This window comes from Mustela lutreola, chromosome 4 (genome assembly GCF_030435805.1).
Source record: "Mustela lutreola isolate mMusLut2 chromosome 4, mMusLut2.pri, whole genome shotgun sequence".
In the NCBI taxonomy this organism is placed as follows: domain Eukaryota; kingdom Metazoa; phylum Chordata; class Mammalia; order Carnivora; family Mustelidae; genus Mustela; species Mustela lutreola.
Genome location: NC_081293.1, coordinates 149,765,557 through 149,774,907, shown reverse-complemented (window position 1 = coordinate 149,774,907; position 9,351 = coordinate 149,765,557).

The window sequence follows — 9,351 nt, the reverse complement described above, 5'->3', positions numbered from 1 at the left end:
GGATTTTTATAAGTATGTTAGTGATTAAGAGAGCATGAGAATGCATTTGGAAGAAAGAGAAGAAGAAACAAGAAGGAAAGAGATGAATCATTTGGCAAGCACCACTATAATGTGGAACCAAGTGTAAGGTTCATGGATGGAATCATACAGACTTGGGTGAGAATTCCAGCTCTGCCATTTATTAACTCTGTGACCTCAGTTTCCCCATTTATATGGGTTGTCATGAAAATCAAATCAGATAATACATGTGCAGTATTTAGTATTTGATAAATGTTTATTCTCAGAGCTACTATTATGTGCCTGGTATACTATGTTAGATGTTTAACGTGTACAGACAATGAAGGGAATGCAAAAGGAAGCACTGGACTTTATTCCAAATTAGTTGGAAAAACACACCAAACCTGTCAGAAACCATTAGGAAACAATGAAGACCTTCAAAAGCTCTAAGTGCCCTAGAAATTAAGATCTACGTTGGAGATTATTTATGTGGATAACTAAAAAAAAAACTATGCCAGTGAGATAATTTCTTCTTGGGAGTCTGATGCTTTTAAAGAGTCCGCTTTAATTTCCCATGATTTTCTTGAAAGCATCTCATAAATCATATGACAGGCTGATATGTCAGCCTCATTCTTCAAAAGTTTGATTACGTGTTTGTCATGGTTTCTATAGAGTCAGCATCCTGAAATTCTTTTAAAAATGTTATTGGTATCTGCGTTGAAAAGTAGCTTCAGAGTAGAGTTGAGGTAGATTTGGTTCTTCCAGTTGGTTTCAAAGGGAAATTTTAGGCTTCTTTTTAGGAATATTTTGTGAAATGTCAGAGTCTTATGTGTTTCTCTGGTTAAGGGTGCGGTGGTGCCTGCCTGGGTCAATAGAGGAAATGATGAAATGATGAAACTTAACTGTGGCTCTGCTCAACCAGGGGCTGGAAGAGCAGCCACAGCCCCAAACCTGGCCATATTACATCATGACCTTCACTGGCAATGCTGTGGATACATTGTTTGGGATCTTCTTCATTCTCTCCTCTATTACTCATCTCTTACAGTTTTAGGGTGAGTCAGACCTGGAGTCAAGCCCTTATTCTGGCTCTTACTACCTGTATGACCTAAGGGAACTCTTTTCAGTTTATGCTTTCTCATAGTCCAATGGAGACAGATATCCACAAGTGTGCATTTTAAAAAGTGCCTCAGGAGATTCTGATATGGGAGGAAGCAGTGAGGACCTTTCGGGAAACTAAACTCTGGAGACGTGGGGTGACTTGCTTAAGACCATGCAACCAATCAGTGGCAAAGTCCGAAATTGATCTGGAGTTTCCTGCTTCCAGGTTCAAGCATTTTGCCAATTAAAGCAGTGGCCTAGGGTACCTTGGTGGCTAAGCTGGTTAAGCGACTGCCTTTGGCTCAGGTCATGTTCCTGGAGCCCCTGGATGAGTCCTCACCAGGTTCCCTGCTCAGCAGGGAGTCTGCTTCTTTCTCCCTCATACCCTCACCCTTCTCATGTTCTCTCTCTCTCTCTTATTCTCTTCCTCTCAAATAAATAAATAAAATCTTTAAAAAAATGAATGAAGTTAAAAAAAAAAAAAAAAGTAGTGTCCTACCAGGGTTTGAGGTAGTAGGAGAAGAATCCTCTAGTATGTTCTCCAAACATAAAGCAGCTCAAGGTAGAAAGACAGACCCTAGACAGGCCCACCCATTCAGTTCCAAGGTGTACCAGCTTACTTGCCTCTCCTTCCTCCTGGTTTTCCCAGTGCTACTTCCCTCTTCTTCAAGCTTCAGGGAAAAACAGAGGAGTCACTGCAGGTACCTTCCATTCCCTCATCCCATATGTAATCGTCTGGAGGTCCTATCAATTTTCCCTTGTAAATTATGTTCAAATTTATCTACTTCTGTTTGTCTTCACAGCTACCACTCTAGTCCAATTTTCCAACACCTCTCACCTGGACTGTAACTTTCTTGTCTGGTCTCAGACTGAACTTGTCACAAGGTGATTCTGCTGTCTCTCTGTCTCCCATCTGGTTTAAAAACCTGTAAGGACAACCTGTGGTGATTAGGTTGGAGACACAACATGACGTGACCTCCAGTGCCCTGCAAGGTCTGGCTCTTTAGTCTTATCTTGTGGCATTCTTCTCTTCTTTGTACTCCTTCTTCCAGTTACTTGAATGTGACAGCTTCTCCTTGCCATGGGGCCTTTGTCCACATTGCTCTCTGATGTGGAACACTCTTTTTCTCCCTTCTTCCTTTGCTGAGTCATCTCCTACTCATCCTTCAAGATCTTAGCTCAAGGCTTCACTTCCTACAAAAACCTTTCCTAACTGCTTCCAGATTGTCACATTCCTATTACAGGCATTCCCCATCCCCCATATGTATGTTTATCACAGTCTGTAATTCGTACACTCATTTGTATAAATACTCGATTAATTTCTGTCTTTCCCACCCTGTCGTATGTTCCATGAGAATAGATAAAATTATTTTGCTCACTGTTCCCCTAATGTCTAGCACAGTGCCTGGAATATAGTAGGTCCTTAGTAAATACTTGTTTAATGAATGAATGAAACTTATAGTCAATTCTTTCTTAAGCCTTCCCCTGATCTACCTCATCTAACTCTAATCACCCAAAGCCTATCTTTCATATATTTACATTTAGCTGAGCATGTGTATATATGGGTTTGTCTTTTATATTCTCTTTATCATAAGATAATTTCTACATTCCATCTCAGCCATCTTCATCAATACTTTCTAAGTTGAGTGTCTCAGATAGGAAATAGCGTGGGCCTTGTGACTGTAAGGAAGTGAAGTACTTAGTAAATTACCCTTCCTCTCTCTTTTTTACTGAACTACTGGGGAAATCCCTTTGACCATGAAAGCAAGAGACAAGAGTTAGGCTGGAGGCCACAGAGTATCAATGGTTTGCATCAAGGCTTGAACACTGGATAACTCGGGGGAAAAAAGATGGAAATCTATAGCTATTTCTCGTCCATTGAATTCCTTTACCTGTGGGAATAAAAATGTTAGGCTACTCTCTGAGACTTTTTAGTTGATCGTGTCAGGGATTTTATACTATTATAAATCATTATTCCTAATTGCTTTCAACCATAACTTATACCTAGCCAATCTAAGATTGGTAGATGGTGGGGTTCCATGGTGTAGGGCACTTCATCAAGTGAGTGTTCAACCAGCCAAACAAACTACTGGCTTGAGGCGGTGATAGGGTGGGGAGGCTCTGAGATCTTCCCTGGGGCATCTGGGAGTGTCCCCAAGAACCAGAAAGTGAAACTAGGGACTATCCAAGACCAGACATGCAGTGCCTTTATACTTAGCGCTTAGTTAATGCCAGCAATTCTATTACTGCTGCAGAGAACAAATAGGCACGTTTTTGCTTTAGTGGAGGGAGGAAGTAACATGCTAACTCTCCTTTTCTCCAAGGCACACATACATTGGAATCTGTCTTCTTTTTTATTGAGACACTCCAATGTTTAAAAAATAGGACCTTTCTTTTAAAAGGTAATCTTAAATAGAAGAAACTATATAATAAGCTTCAAGTGTTGGCTAAGAGGAAGGTTTTTCTGAATATCTTTTGTTGTGCAACCACCGAATTCCTGCCTAACTATGAGAATTAATTGAGAAACTGGCCCCCTGTTGCAACTTCTACCACATTTTTACTCTTCCATTATAAATCCTAGCACCAGGTGTTATGATTGGTTATTTGCGTCTTTTTTCCTTTTCTGTAACCAAATTGTGCCATTCTTACTAGAACTTAAGCTCCATGGGAGCAGGAATCTCTATTTTGATGACTTCTGTGTGTCTCCACCTCTGGTATAGGATGGGTACTCAATAACCATTTACCAGTATCAACTCACTTAGTCCCTGCCCCCCAGGAGCCTCAGAAGCAGCTACTTATCATCTTCGTTTTGTCAGCGAGGAAGCTATAGCACAGAGAGGTTAAGTAATGTGCTCGTTGACAGTGGAAACTGTAGTAGAACTAAATCAGTTTGGATGAGTTAATCGTTATGATCTGCTGCCACAGATAAATGTTTTGTTTTATTTTGTTTTGTTTTGTTTTGTTTTTAAAGAATGAAAGCTCCCTGGGAATAGACTTAGAGCAGCTTTGCATATGTGATATATGAATCACTCAGACAGACATGTTGAGGATGCAGTTAATTGGGAACTACAGTGTGTGCTCAAGGGGACAGATGAGGGTACGGTAGGTGGGGTAGGCAAGTCTGGCAGAATACTCCAGGACCTACGGTGGTCTGGCCTGGTCTGTTTCATAACACTGCTCTTTTTCTGGATTGGAAGTCAAGATCTGGGTTGTTTCTCTACTTGGAATCAGAATGGCCTATTGTATATTCTAAGGTTCCTGAGGCCAAACATTGCACTTGTGGCTTTCTAGACACACAACCTGTTTTAACCCTCTCTGAGACCATTGACAAGCAGAGCAGGGAATGGGTTCAGGGAGGTTCATGCTGGCCTATGACATGCTCTCTTTGGTTAGGATAATTTGTTTCATAGAGCTAGGTCTTTAAAATGTAATCTTAAATAAGTTCTTCACTAATTATATTCATGTTTTTTTTTTTTTTAAAAGAAACTAACCAGTCTAGAGGGGCACAAAGTGAAAAGTGAGTGTACCCTTATCCAGAAGTCTTTCATGCATTTATCAGCCTACCTAGAGTCTCATCTTCTTTTTATCTCTCATCTTTTTTTATCTCATCAGCAGTACAAAGTTTTTTTTTTATATATAAATGGGAATATACGTATTATGTGTTCCAAATTTTTTTCTTTTTAAAAATAGATTTATTTTGGCAACTTCTGGGTTAATATGGTAGCTTGAACATATATTTTCTCTGCCTTCCAAAACCACTACAACAATAGAAAGAGGATTTCTTTTAAGATGAAAACTTATAAAGATGGGATAAATAAAAGAAGAGCCAGAAGTTGTTAACATTTTGGAAGCAGAAAGGTAGGTGGAAGAGTAGCAAATGATATAGACCCAGGAAAACTGAAACCTAATCTGGCCCCAGAGAAAGCTGAGAGCCTTCTGCTCGAACTCAGCAGCTGACAGCTGGAACAGGAGTATTAAAGTGGTGAGGAGGGGGGAGTTAGGGATGTGGGGATTAGGGTGTCTGGGCTTGGAATGCAAGACACAGGTGAAGGCATGGCATGGGTTCTATGCTGAAAATGGAGGGATTGTGTGCATGATACTGCACATACTGAAGATTATTTCCCATTTGGCTCCCTAAGCTCAGCTGTCAGGCCTTCTTCATCTTCCAGGTAGGGACCAGAAGAGTACACTATAGGAAATTTGACCTGTGCAAGCAAAAAGACATAAAGATATGGACACCATATCAGCTAGATCACTCTATAGTGAAGCTCCAAGTCACTAAGCCCTATCCTCAAGCTTAAAGCTTCCAATTAGCCCTTTCTTCACCTTCTTTTGAATGTGAGTAGACAACCAGCTGTGTGAGGATAGCATCTTACATGAGAAAGTCCAAAATAAACAGAAAAGCAACAGAAGAAACAGATTGTACAGTTAGAAAAAAAAACTGACATTAATATCCTCAGCGAAAATATTTCTTCCATGAAAGAAGAATGAGGTGCTGTAAAAAGTAGTGCTTGGAAACAGAAATAATCCTTGGATAATGGAAACATATCACCAGAGGAAAAACCCAAAAGAAGGGTTACATGAAAAGGTGAGGAAATCCCTTAAAAGTAGAGCAAAAAGAAAGAGTTGAAAATGGAATAAAGAGAAGAAAATTAGAGGATAAGTCCAGGAAACCCAACGATCCAACAGTACAAGGTTCAGAAATAGAGTGCAGAGAACATGGAGGGGAGAACATTTTTCAGAACTGCGAGGACATGAATTTTGAGGTTCAAGAGGCTCAGTGATTGCCGAAAACAGTGAAGGAAAAGATGGCTCCACCATAATTGTGAAATTTCATTACCTTCAGGATAAGGAAGATTTCACAAGATCCCAGATATAAAAACAGGTCACATATAAGTGATCATCAATTAAAAGGTCTCTGAACTTCTCAACAGCAGCACTGGAAGCTAGAAGGCCTTGGGCAATACTTCCAAAACCATGAAGGATGTTTATTTCCAACGTGGATGTCTATAATGAGCAGAACCTTGAGTCAAATCAGGTGAAAAGGAGATACTTTCAGACAGGCAAATCTAAAAATCTTGCAGAAAGTCCCCCTTTTCAGGAAGCTCCGGGAGGATACACTCCATATAGATGAGTGAAGAAGCCAAGAAAGAGGAAAGTATGGAATATAGTTCAGGGAAGGGAATCTCCCAGAGAGAGGTGGAAGGAGATCCCAGGACAACAGTTGCCCATCAAATGTAGAGGGCAAGCAGTACTGATTGGAATAGCATGATTCAGGAATTTGGTTGAAAGCTGGCATCACTAAGTCTTTTGCCACTGTATCAGTCTTTCAAAAAATATATATTGTAATAAAAACACATAACATAAAATTGACCATCTTATTTATTTTTTTCTAAAGATTCTATTTATTTATTTGACAGACAGAGATCACAAGTAGGTGGAGAGGCAGGCAGAGAGAGAAGGGGGGAAGCAGGCTCCCTGCTGAGCAAAGAGCCAGATGTGGGACTTGATCCCAGGACCCTGGGATCATGACCTGAGCTGAAGGCAGAGGCTTTAACCCACTGAGCCACCCAGGTGCCCCTTGACCATTTTAAGTATACAGTTTAGTAGTGTTAGTATTTCACATTGTTGTGAAATAGATCTCTAGAACCTTTCCATCTTACAAAACTGAGAGTGAGATTCTACAGCCATTAAATACTAACTCCCCCTCCCATTTCCCTACTATTCTACTTTCTGTTCCAGTGAAGTCAACTACTTTAGATACCTCATATAAGTGGAATCACACAGTATTTGTGTTTTGTCTCTGACTTAGGTCACTTAGCACAATGTCCACAAGTTTCATCCATGTTGTAGTATGCAACAGGATTTCCTTCCTTTTTAAGGCCGAATAATATTCCATTGTATGTATATACCACATCTGGTTTATTCATTGATCCGTTGATGGACATTTGGGTTGGTAACACCTCTTGGCTATTATGAATAGTGTTGCTATAAGGATGGGTGTACAAATAATCTCTTCAAGACCCTGCTTTCAATTCTTTTGGATATATACTCAGAAGTGGGGTTGCTGGATCATATGGTAGCTGTATTTTTAATTTTTTGAGAAACTGCTATACTATTTTCACAGCAGTTGCAGTTTACAATCTCATCAACAGTGCACAAGTGTCCTAATTTCTCCACATCTTTGCTAATGCTTGTTATTTTCTGTTTTTGTTTTGTTTTTTTTTTGTTGTTGTTGTTGATTTTGGTTTTGTTTTTTATAGTACCCATCCTAATAGGTGGGAGGTGATATTTCGTTGTAGTTTTGATTTGCATTTCTCTGACAACTAGTGACATTGAACTTTTTTTTATATGCTTCTTGGCCGTTTGTAGATCATCTTTGGAAAACCTTTATTCATGTCCTTTGCCCATGTACACAGTGTGTATATATATATAAAGGTCCAGCCACTGTTTTGCAGGTGGATATTTGGTTTACCCAGCACCATTTGTGGAAGAGACTGTCCCTTTTTCATTGAGTGGTCTTGGTGCCTTGTTGAAGATTGTTTGACAATAATGTGAGTTTACTTCTGGGCTGTCCATTCTATTTCATTGATCTACATGTCTGTCTTTATGCCAGCATCATATTTCTTGGATTACTGTAGCTTCACAATATGTTTTGAAATCAGGAAGTGTGAGTTCTCCAAATTTTTTATTTAAAATTGTTTTGGCTATTACGGGTCCCTTGAGATTCCATGAGTTTTAGGATGAATTTTTCTATTTCTCCAAAAAATGCTGCTGGGATATGATAGGGATTGCATGGAATCTGTAGATTTCCCTTGGTAGTTGGAACATAGAACTAGTCTTCTTAACTGTGTAGAACTACTAGAATATGAGTTTGATAAAAGTATGTATATAAAGGAAGAAAGAATATGAGAGACTACTGAGAACTGATACATTCCCTGATGGGATTGACCAGTGGAAAGACCATTGGACAATGTGGAAGACTTACTATAATAGTATACCTATTATATTCAAGTTAATAAAAAACAAGGTGATTATTAAATTAAGGAAAAACAAAAGAGGAAGGGAAACACTATTATAGCACATTATAGTGCTTGGTTGTCATTAACATTTGCATGGGTATATAATGTAAATATTGAATAGTTAACCAAAAAGTATAATGTATATAAAGTTGTGAGAAAGAAAGCAAAAAAGTGTAAGTAGAGCTAGACCTTTGTTTGCTCATAATAGGAATTCATTAATGAATGAAAAGCAGTATTCTATTTTTTAAGATACTATTTATTTATTTATTATTTACTTACTTATTTAAGAGAGAACAAGGGTGAGAGAGAGAGGGAGAACACGAGCAGGGGGAGGAGAAGAGGGAGAGGGAGAAGCAGGCCCCCCACTGAACAGGGAGCCTCATGTGGGATTTGATCCCAGGATCCTGGGATCATGACCTGAGCAAAAGGCAGATGCTTAACCCACTGAACCATCCAGGTGCCCAGTATTCTATTTTTTTAATCAAAAAAACTTTTTGAAGCATAGTTAGCATACAGTGCTATTTTAGTTTCAGGCATACAGCATAGTGACTCAATAGTTCTGTACATTACTCTATGTTCACCAGTCATGGTGAATATAGAGTGATGTAGTTACTGTCTGTCAGTGAACATAGAGAAATGTAGTTACTGTCTGTCACCACACAATGTTATTACAATATTGTTGACTATATTCCCCATGCTGTACTTTGCACCCCTATGATTTCCTTGTTTTATAAGTAGGAGTTTGCACCTCTTAATCCCCTTCACCTATTTTACTCATCCCTCCACTTTTCTCCTCAGGCAACCCCCAGTTTTTTCTCTGTATTTGTGATTCTCTTGCTGTTTTTTGTTTGTTTGTTCATTTGTTTTGTTTTTTTGGTTCTACATATAAGTGAAATCTTGTGGTATTTGTTTTTCTCTGTCTGAGAGAATTTCACCTAGCATAATACCCTCTAGGTCTATCCATGTTATCACCAAGGGTGAGATTTCATTCTTTATTATGTCTGAGTAATATTCCATTATATATGTACAACACATCTCCTTCATCCATTCATACCTCTATTGATGGAACTTAGGTTTTTTCCATATATTAGTTTTATAAATGTTGCTGTAATAAACATAGGGGTGCATGTAGCTTCTTGAATTAGTGTTTTCATTTTCTTTGGGTAAATATCCAGTAGTGGAATTAGTGGATTGTACAATACTTTTATTTTTTATTTTTTTGAAGAAACTCCAT